Genomic DNA, 11454 nt, shown 5'->3' on the forward strand with positions numbered 1-11454 from the left:
ATAAGTAACAAACAAAACCCCCTATCCTTGGCCTTCGCTTCTGCTGCTCTTCCAAGTAAACACCATCAGGACTAAATCTAGGCTTTATTTCTTTCAAGAACCCTCCCCGTGACAACTTGCACCCTTCCCTCTTCCAGACAGCGTTAGGGCCCCCTTCCAAAGTCGTGTATTCTGTTGATTTTGTATTGTGTCCCGTAGTCTAGACTTTTGAGCTCTTGGAGGCAGAGGCAATGTAATCTTGGCCTTGCATTCCTCAGCACTTGGTGCTGATAAAAGTTTATTTTGGACAAACGGATGTCCCCAGTCCTATGTTACCTCTCTTACAGAACTTTTATTCTCTCATGTTACAGTGTATGCCTCTCTTCTCCCCTTGCATTCATTCAGGAAGTTATCCATTGACTGCCTGGTGTGTTCCAGATGTTATGCCGAGCTCTGAGCATGGAGTGATAACTTAAAACCAGAATAGTCTTTGCTCTTACAGAGCCCACTTGGAGGGATAGACACTAATCAAACAAATATTGATACATGTAAGATTGTAACTGAGTTGTGCGCTATTGTATCAGTTTTTGCTGTGTAGCAAACCACCACAAAACCTAGTGGCTTACAGCAATCCTTTAGCTAACTCAGGATTCTGTGAGTGAGCTGGGTGGTTCGTCTACTTTGGGTCTGCTCAGCTGGGCTCTTTCATACATTCCTGGTCAGCTGGGGGGTCTGCTGGTGGCTGGATGATCTAGGATGGTCTCGCTACCAAGTCTTCTGGTGGGAAGGCTGTCAGCAGGGGCAAAAAAGGCAACATGTTAGTAGCCACTTTTGCAATGCGGCACAAGTACTAAGAAAAAATACATGACACCAGGAGAGCGTATACTGAATATAGACGTTTGTTTTGAACTAATTGGGGAAAGGACTAAAGTGACGTTTGAGCTGAGATCCAAAAATTGGGAAGGGGGTAACTAGGTGAAGAGGGAAGGAAAAACAGTCCAAAGAGAGGGATAATACAGGCAAATTGCCCTCCCCCCTCCACCCCGCTCCCATCTATACCTCAACTTCCATGTTTCAGAAAATGGTACCAACCTCCAGCTGATTGTTCTAGTCAGAAACCTAGCAGTCATCCTTTCTTTTCCCCAGGCATGCTGGCAGTTCTCACCTGTTCTACCTCCAAAACGCATCCTGAACCATTCCTTCTTCATTTCTACATCACCATAATCCAAACTACTGGCATCATTCACTTTACTGCAAACCCTTCTTACTGGTCTCTTCATGTCCATAGTTACACACTGCAATGCAAAATAAAAGATGTGGGTCAGATCGTGCCAACCTTTCAGAGCCTCTGCGGGATGGGTCTGAATGTTTGTGTGTCCCCAAAATTCATATGTTGAAATCCTACCCACTAAGGTGATGGTATTAGGATGTGGGGCCTTTGGAAGGTGCTTAGGTCATGAGGGCAGAGACCTCATGAATGGGATTAGTGATCTTATACAAGAGACTCCGGAGAGCTCCCTAGCTCCTTCTGACATCGTATACTGAGCAGACGGTCTCAGCAGGCACTGAATTGGCCAGTGCCATGATCTTGGATCATGAATTGTGAGAAGTTAATTTCTGTTTTTTTTTCTATGCTACCCAGTTTGTGGCATTTTTGCTATAGCAGCTCAATGGACTAAGACACACTCCCAGTGTACTTAAAATAAAATTTTAAATTCTTACTCTGGCTATTAAGGCTGTACCTCACTCTTGCCTACCCATCTACCTTCTCTCACTGCCCCAGTGTGCTATAGCTAATATCTTTCTTTCTGTCTCTAGCATATATCTAGCTCATTTCAGAGTCAGTTTTGTGTTTGTTTTCTCTGCCTAGAACACTCCTTTCTCATATCTCCACATGCCTGGCCCCTTTTCATCATATAGAATTCTACTTAAAAGAGACCTACAGAGCGAGGCTTTCTCTGATCACCTAACTATTACCATCTCACCCTTTTTTGTTTCCTTTGAAGCACATGCTACTCTCTTTGTTTATATGCTGTTTGCCTCTCATGACTAGAATATATTCTCCATGAAACCAAGCACTTTGCTGTCATGTTCATGTTATATTTCCCATACCACCACAGTCCTTGACTCATAGTAGGAACTCAGTAATTAGCTGAGTTTGTCAGTGAATGAGTAAGTGAAAACCCCATGACAGAGGGATCATGGTGTGTGTGAGGAAATGGAAGAAAACCAATGAGGCTGGAGTGTAGAGGAAGTGGGCATGATGATATGTGTTGCAGTGGGAGGGTAGGTAGGGCCAGGTCTTGTAAGGCATCTTGGCCATGCTAAGGAGTTTGGTCCTTGTATTAGGGTTCTCCAGAGAGAACCATATATATGGTTTTATTATAAAGAATTGGCTCATATAATTATGGAGGCCAAGTCCCAAGATTTGTAGTCAGCAAGCTGGAAACCCAGAAGAGCTAATGGCATGAATTCCAGTATGAAAGCTGGTAGGCTCAAGACCCAAGAAGAGCTGATGTTTCTGGCTGGGTCTGAAGACTGGAAAAAACCAAAATCTCAGCTCACACAGTCAGGCAGGAAGAAATCCCTCTTCCTCAGCCTTTTTGTTCTTGTCAGGTCTTAAATTGGTTGGATGAGGCCCACCCACATTAGGGAGGGCAATCCCTTTTACTCAGTCTGCCAATTCAAATGTTGAGCCCATCCAGAAACATCCTTACAAACACACCCAGAGTAATGTTTGGCCTAATGTCTAGGCATCCTGTGGCCTAGTCAAGGTGACACAGATTAACCATCAAAGTCCTTATCTTGGTATCTATGAGAAGATATTGATGTGCTACAGCAAGGACTATCTTATTCATCATGTAACTCAAATCTTTTAGCAGATACCTCATATATGGTATAGTAATTGTTGAATAAATATATATTGAAGTGCACTCTTTCAGTCTCCACCCAACGTATGGGCTGAATGTGTTCTAGGAACCCTTCTCCTGAGATTTAGGCTCTTTGATCTTATTATCCTGTCAACAGACATTTCAAAACATGCATCAGTACAATTGTTCTCAAGTCTTTGCACTGCTTGGAGAAACTTTCTTTCTTATAGGCTATACTTTCTCCTAGGACACCTCTCATAGAAGAGGAGCTGGGGGCCTGGGGAGGCCAAGTGCCATGGCCAAGGTCACATGATGAGATAGTAGGGGAGCTGGAATTAAATCCTTTGTCTTCCCTCTCTCTCCAGTGCTCTTTCCACTGTACCAGGATCCACTCCCCCCCCATTATGCTTTTTTGCAAAGTTATTAAACAAATGTAAACATAAATAAAGTACTAAGTAGTCAATGAATGTCATTTCATGTTTGGAATAAGGAGAGGGTGTGCCCATCATTGGTTGTAGCATTCCAAAATCTCTCGGGATTATTGTTCCAGGTTACAAGCAGTGTAACCTGACTTCTTAAACTACAACTGCCTTTTCATAAACCACTGTATGATATTTGTATATTTATTGTGAAAAACAGCACAATCTTATTTTGTATAAAATTGAATAAATTCCAATGCGGGATGGCTTAAGAAAGGTCCAGTGGAGGCAAAGAGTTACATTAACTTCATTCACTCATTTATTCAGCCCTACTTACTGAGAACTCATCATGTACCAGATGCTGGATTTACCAATCTTTAATCCAAGTGCTCTGAATAATGTGGAAAGAGACAGCTATACACATAACTGGATCATTAAAAATTTTTTTCTATTCTTATTTCTTTGGAACTTTAGAGGTGATGATGTTTAAATTAGATTATTTTATTTAAATTATGTTATTATTTTGTTAATCTTTCTCCTCCCCTACCCTTTTGTCCCATTTTATTTTTTAAAAAATATTTATTTATTTTCCTTATGTTTTTCTTTTGGCTGCATCGGGTCTTAGTTGTGGCACACAGGATCTTTGTTGAGGCGTGCAGGATCTTTTCGTTATGGCGCACTGTCTGCTCGGGTTTTCTCTCTAGGTGCAGCGTGTGGGCTTCTTTCTAGCTGAGGCGTCTCGTTGAGGTGCGCGAGCTCAATAGTTGTGGTGCGTGGGCTTAGTTGCCCCACAGCATGTGGGATCTTAGTTCCCTGATCGGGGATGGAACCTGCATCCCCTGCATTGGAAGGCGGATTATTTACCACTGGACCACCAGGGAAGTCGCTGCCCCATTTTAGAAATGAAGAAAGATGTTAAGTGACCAACTATGATATATAGTATTTATTTGCTAGTGTTTATGCCTAAACAATATAACTTCAGATGCAGCTGTCCCATGTTAAGAAGCTTAAGCAAATTGTTTTAATGCTGATGCACAGAAATAAGACCTCTCTCCAGTAAAATTTTAGGCTTTTTTTGGTTTTGTATGATTTTATTTTTTGCTTTAAAGATTCAATACTTGAGGGGATACAGGGGCTCCTTCTAGTGGTGAATTTAGTATTTAAAATTACTTGGTCAATCACTAGAAGCCAAGAGTATAGAATGAAACTACCCCAGAATCCTATCTCATTTAACACCAGTTTTTAAGTAGAGATCACCTGTATTCTTTTTAGTAATTAAGGCGGGGGGAGTATTATTAAGTGATAAAGCACATGGGCTTTGATGGACTCTGAGGTCTCACACCTGAAATTAAATTCTGGCTCCATCATTTTCTCAGCTGTTAACATGCCTCAGAACCACCTGGAGGGCATGTTAAAACACAACCTTCTAAGCCCCACCCCAGAGTTTCTGATTTGGGAGGTCTGGAGTGAGAGCCAAGAATATGAATTTATAACAAATTCTCAGGTGATACTGGTGCTGCTGGTCCAGGGACCACACTTTGAGAAGCACCATCCTTGACTCCTAGAGTGATGAAACTAAACCTTATATTCCTCAAGGTGTAGCCATAGGGCTATTGTGAGGGTTAAATGGAACAGTAGACGTTAAGTACTTAGCATGGTACCCGACATAGTAAGTGCTCCACAGAGGTTAACTCCTAGTAATAGATCTATCAGTGTTTTCCAATGTGAAAAATTCAAAAAATAACGTAGAACTTTTTAATAATATTGTTGTTGAGCTACTATTGTTAGCTAAGTTATATCAGTAATTTTACTTATGATTGAGTGTGCTTGACAGTGTACTAAGCATTATTAATATATCTATTAGCATCTCTCTCATTAATACATTAATCTTTATGCATATTGCTTTGAAAAATTGATACAAAACAAAACAAAAACGACACACTGAGGGGGCTATGTCAAAGAGACAGAGGGGCCAATTGAAAGGGATCCCAATGGCCAAAGTTGGGACAATTTGAGCAATAAAATAAAGTGGTAATTGGTTATAACCCACATTAAAAAGTAAATATCCCTGAGTTCATGCTGAGATAAATAAATGATTGAAGGAAGGAAGGAAGGAATAAACAAACAAATAAATGGAGAAGAAGAGACAAGTCTCCCATGTTAGTGATTCCAAATATTCTCTGTAGATGCTCTGCCCTCAAAGATGTGGAGGATAGCTCCTTAAGTGTGAGCAGCACATGGTGACTTCCTTGCAAAGAGGGAAAAAAGAGTAACTTTATAGTGGAGAAACATGACAGACACCACCTCAGCCAGGTGATTAAGGTCAATATCAACAGTGGTAAGTCATGTTACTAGTATGTACCCTTTATATGATGTACCTTAACTTATGGTCTTCTTCCTGATAACCCATAACCCCAGTGTAACCATGAGAAACACATCAGATAAATCCCAGTTCAGGGAGACTTTACAATATACCTGACCATTACTCCTAAAATTTGTCAAGGTCACCAAAAATAAGGAGAGTATGAGAAACTGTCACAGCCAAGAAGACCTTAAAGAGACATGACAACTAAATGTAATGTGATATATTGGATGGGGTGGGTCCTGGAACAGGAAATGGACATTAGGTAAAAACCAAGGAAATATGAATAAGGTATGGAAAAAAGTAAAGCAAAACTCTTTGACTTTTAGAAAAAAAAGACATATATTTGTTATTAGAAGTACCATCAAAACTTGAAAAGCATAGTAAAGAAAATAAATGCCAATGCTATATGATAAAATGTTATGTTAATATTAGGTGAACATTTTTCTAGATTGATCTATCTACCTATCTAATAAGTAGAGGTAGAGCATATATATGCATATATATACACACATGTATATATACACACACATATATAAACATACATAGGCATGAAGACAAGCAATCTTATAAAAATAAGATCTTTATATGTGTTTTAAAATTTTATTTGGGGCATTATTTGATTTTTTTTTACATTATGAAATATATCAAACATACAGAAAATAATTAACTGACCCCTATAGTAATATATTTACTGGGCAGATTTTACCATATTTGCTTCAGTTTTTTTAAATAAGCAAAAGTTCCAGATGAGTTAAAGCCCTACCCCTTCATCTTGTTCCCTCTGTCCCTTTTGTCTCATAATAATCACTATCTTCAAGGTGGTGTGTATTCTTTCCATGCCTGTTTGTATATTTCTACTTTACATGTATGTGTTTATTAATGATGTACTATTTTTATGTTTTTGAACTTTACATAACTGGTATAATATTTTATATACCTTTTTGAAATTTACTTTTTAACACAGCATTATGTTTTAGAGATTTATCCATGTTGTTACATTTAGTACTGTATAGATTTCTTTTGTATGAGTAAATGACGGTGTTTTCATTCTTCTGGTAAATATTGGTTGTTTTTTTTCCTATTTACAAAATATGCTGCAATGTATATGTAATTTATTTTCTGTAGAGTATCTATATAGAAATGGTTTGTCTTTTCATGTTGTTTGTAATCACTTTTGCAGAGCAGAAGTTTTTAATATTAGGTCTTTAATCTAGTTGAAATTTATTTTTGTATATATTCTGAGGTAAAGATCTAATTTTATTTTTTTCCATATGGATAACCACTTGTGCCAAATTAATGTATTGAATTTTTGGCTCAACACCCCCCCATCCCAACTGATTTTTTTTTTTTTTAATACTTCTGTCATATACCAAGTTCCCATACATAGTTTTGCCTGTTTCTAGGCATTCTATTCTACTGGCCTATTTGTTTATAGCTGGACCAATTCTAAGCCATTTAAGTTAAAGATATTCTGAATGGATCTAATTACTCGAAACAAGAGAAACTTGTTTGTTGATTTTTAAGATAAATCAAGTTGGCCTTAATGTGAAAAAAATTTTTAATGGCTGTAACCACAATTTATTTTCCTAATCCACTTTTTGGGGACAGCTTTATTGCGATATAATTTATACACCATACAATTTGCCTATTTAAAGTGTACAATTCCACCTTTTTTAGTACATTTACAGACTTGTACATCTATTACCACAATCAATTTTAGAACATTTTTATCACCCCAAAAAGAAACTGCACACATTAGTGGTCACTGTCTATTTCTCCTCAATCCTCCCAGCCCCAGGCAATCAATAATCTACTTTCAGTCTCTATAGATTTACCTCTGTGGGACATGTCATATAAATGAAATCATACAATATGTGGTCTTTTGTGACTGACCTTTTTCACTTAAGATTATGTTTTCAAGGGTCATTCATCTTATAATATGTATCAGAACTTTGTTCTTTTATTTATTTATTTATTTATTTATTTATTTATTTATTTATTTTTGGCTGTGTTGGGTCTTCGTTTCTGTGCGAGGGCTTTCTCTAGTTGCGGCGAGCGGGGGCCACTCTTCATCGCAGTGCGTGGGCCTCTCACTGTCGCGGCCTCTCTTGTTGTGGATCAAAGGCTCCAGACGCGCAGGCTCAGTAGTTGTGGCTCACGGGCCCAGCCTCTCCGCGGCATGTGGGATCCTCCCAGACCAGGGCTCAAACCCTTGTCCCCTGCATTGGCAGGCAGATTCTCAACCACTGCACCACCAGGGAAGCCCCTGAACTTTGTTGTTTTTATTGCTGAGTAATATTCCATTGTATGGATATACCAATTTGACTTATCCATTCATCTGTTGATAGACATTTGGGTTATTTCCACTTTTTGGCTATTACAAATAATGCTGCTATGAACATGTGCCTTCAAGTTTTTGTGTGGACACATGTTTCCATTTCTCTTGGGTATATACCTAGGAGTGGAATTACTGGATCCTTTGGTAATACTATGTTTAACCTTTTGAGGAACTTCCAGACAATTTTGCAAAGTGGCTGCACCATTTTACATTCCCACTAGCAGTGTGTGAGAGCTCCAATTTCTCCACATCCTCATCAACACTTGTTATTATCTGACTTTATTGATTCTAGCCATCCTAGTGAGTATGAAGTGGTATCTCAAAATGGTTTTGATTTCCATTTCCCTGATGGCTAGTAACGTTGAGCATCTTTTCATGTTCTTATTGGCCATTTGTAAATCTGTTTTGGAGAAGTAACTGTATCTTTTGTCTATTTTTAAACTGGGTTGTTTGTCTTTTTATTACTGACTTATAAGTGTTCTTTATATATTCTAGATATAAGTCCTTATCAGATATATAGATTTGCAAATATTCTCTCCTATATATGGATTGTCTTTTCACTTTCTTGATAGTATCTTTTGAAGCACAAAAGTTTTTAATTTTGATGAAATTCAGTTTATCTAATTTTTCTTTTGTTCCTAGTGCTTTTGGTGCTTAGTTTAGGCAAAGCCTTCTTTGCCTACCTAAGGTCACGAAGAATCACTCCTATATTTTCTTCTAAGAATTTTATAGTTTGGGCACTTACATTTATGTCTATGGTCTAGTTTGAGCTAAATTTTGTGTATGGTGTGAGGAGGGGTCAAAGTTCATTCTTTTGCATGTGATTATTCAGTTGTCCCAGAACATTCATGGAAGAGACTATTTTTTCCCCACTGAGTGTCTTGGTACCCTTGTTGAAAATAATTGATCATTAATGTGAGGGTTAATTTCTGGATCTCAACTTCTTGCCATTGATTTTTATGTTGATCCTTGTGCCAGTACTATACAATCTTATAATTTTGTAGTTGTTTTGAAATTGGGGTAAAGATAGGATATTTTTAAATACATTGTTTTTAATTAAAATGTTAACTTTAATTTTATTGAATTTAATAAAGAGAAAAAAGAAATAAAGTACAATATAAGGAGGTCTTGAAATTTAGAAAATAATATTCCTGTTCCACAAGATATTAGTTCCTAAAAGATCTAAGATTAAAAAAAGGGAAGTCATTAAGAATAGAAGTTTTCATATTTTGTAAACATGTGCTTAAACTTCAGGTTCTATGTTTAACTCTCCTATGAAAAATAAGGAAATTAGCATCTTCATAATTCCTACCTCTTCCCTTTCCTCACATTTTGTTTTTATTAATAATATTTTCATGGCACATTATCAATGTTACTAACAATATATTTGAAACTACAACCCATACAGTGGTTTAGTCTTGGTTATACATTTACATCAACTCAATGCTCCCTACCAGTCCATGTTATCTAAGTTGTTGACTATAAGCTCAAAGTTGTGTGTAATATTATCTTTTTTTATTGAGTTATGGTTGATGTACACTATTATATAAGTTGCAGGTGTACAATATAGTGATTCACAATTTGTAAAGTTTATACTCCATTTGTAGTTATTACAAGATATTGGCTATATTCCATGTGTTGTACAATTTATCTTTGTAGCTTATACATAATACTATGTACCTCTTAATCCCCAAATCCTATATTGCCTCTCTCCCCAGTGGTAACCAGTAGTTTTTTCTCTATATCTGTTAAGTCTGCTTTTTTGTTATATTCACTAGTTTGTTATATTTTTTAGATTCCACATATAAGTGATGTCATGCAGTATCTGTCTTTCTCTGTCTGACTTATTTCACTTAGCATAATACCCTCCAAGTCCATCCATGTTGTTGCACATGGCAATATTTTCTTTTTTGATGGCTGAGTAGCCTTCCATTGTGTATGTGTAACACATCTTCTTTATCCATTCATATGTTGATGGGCACTTGAGTTGCTTCCATATCGTGGCTATTGTAAATAATGCTACTGTGAACATTGGAGTGCATGTATCTTTTTGAATTAGTGTTTTTGGGGGTTTTTTTGGGATATATACCCAGGAGTGGAATTGCTGGGTCATTTGCCAGCTCTATTTTTAGTTTTTTGAGAAATCTCCATACTATTTTTAAGTTTGGCTGCACTAATTAACATTCCCACCAACAGTGTACAGGGGTTCCCTTTTCTCCACATTCTCACCAACATTTGTAATTTGTGTTCTTTTTGATGATAGCCATTCTGACAGGCATGAAGTGAAATCTTATCGTGGTTTTGAGTTGCATTTTCCTGATGATTAGCAATGTTGAGCATCTTTTCATGTGCCTGTTGGCCATCTGCATTTTCTCTTTGGAAAAATGTCTATTCAGTTCTTCTGCCCATTTTTTAATTGGGTGGTTTGTTTTTTTGATGTTGAGTTGTATGAGCTGTTTATATATGTTGGATGTTAATCCCTTATTGGTCATATCATTTGCAAATATCTTCTCTCATTCGGTAGGTTTTCTTTTCATTTTGTCAATGGTTTCCTTTGCTGTGTAAAAGCTTTTAAGTTTAATTAGGCCCATTTGTTTATTTTTTTCTCTTGTTTCCTTTGCTTTAGGAGACAGATCCAAAAAAATATTGCTGTGTCAAAGAGTGTTCTGCTTATGTTTTTTTTTTCCCCTAGGAGTTTTATAGTATCTGATTTAGGTCTTTAATTCATTTTGAGTTTATTTTTGTATACAGTGTTAAAGAATGTTCTAATTTCATTCTTTTACATGTAGCTATGCAGTTTCCCCAGCACGAGTTATTGAAGAGACTGTCTTTTCTCCATTGTATATTCTTGCCTCCTTTGTGATAGATTGATTGACCATGAGTGTGTCGGTTTATTTATGGGCTCTCTATTCTGTTCTATTGATCTATGTGTCTGTTTTTGTGCCAGTACTACACTGTTTTGATTACTGTAGCTTTGTAGAATAGTATGAAGTCAGGGAACATAATTCCTTCAGCTCTGTTCTTCTTTCTTAAAATTGTTTTGGCTACTAGGAGTCTTTTGTTTTTCCATACAAATTTTAAAATTATTTTTTCTATTTCTGTGAAAAATGCTATTGGTATTTTGATAGGGATTGCACTGAATTTGTAAATTGCCTTGGGTATTATGGTCATTTTAACAATATTAATTCTACCAATCCATGAGCATGGTATATCTTTCCATCTTTTGTGTCATCTTCAATTTCTTTCATCAGTGTCTTATAGTTTTCCAAGTACAGGTCTTTTACATACTTAAGTAGGTTTATTCCTAGGTATTTTATTCTTTGTATTGCAATGGTAAACGGGATTGTTTCCCTATTTTCTCTTTCTGATAGTTCATTGTTAATGTATAGAAATGCAACAGATTTCTATATATTAATTTTGTATCCTGCAACTTTACTGAATTCATTGATGAGCTCTAGTAGTTTTCTGGTGGCTTCTTTAGGA

This window comes from Balaenoptera borealis, assembly GCF_965194805.1.
Source record: "Balaenoptera borealis genome assembly, chromosome: 17".
In the NCBI taxonomy this organism is placed as follows: domain Eukaryota; kingdom Metazoa; phylum Chordata; class Mammalia; order Artiodactyla; family Balaenopteridae; genus Balaenoptera; species Balaenoptera borealis.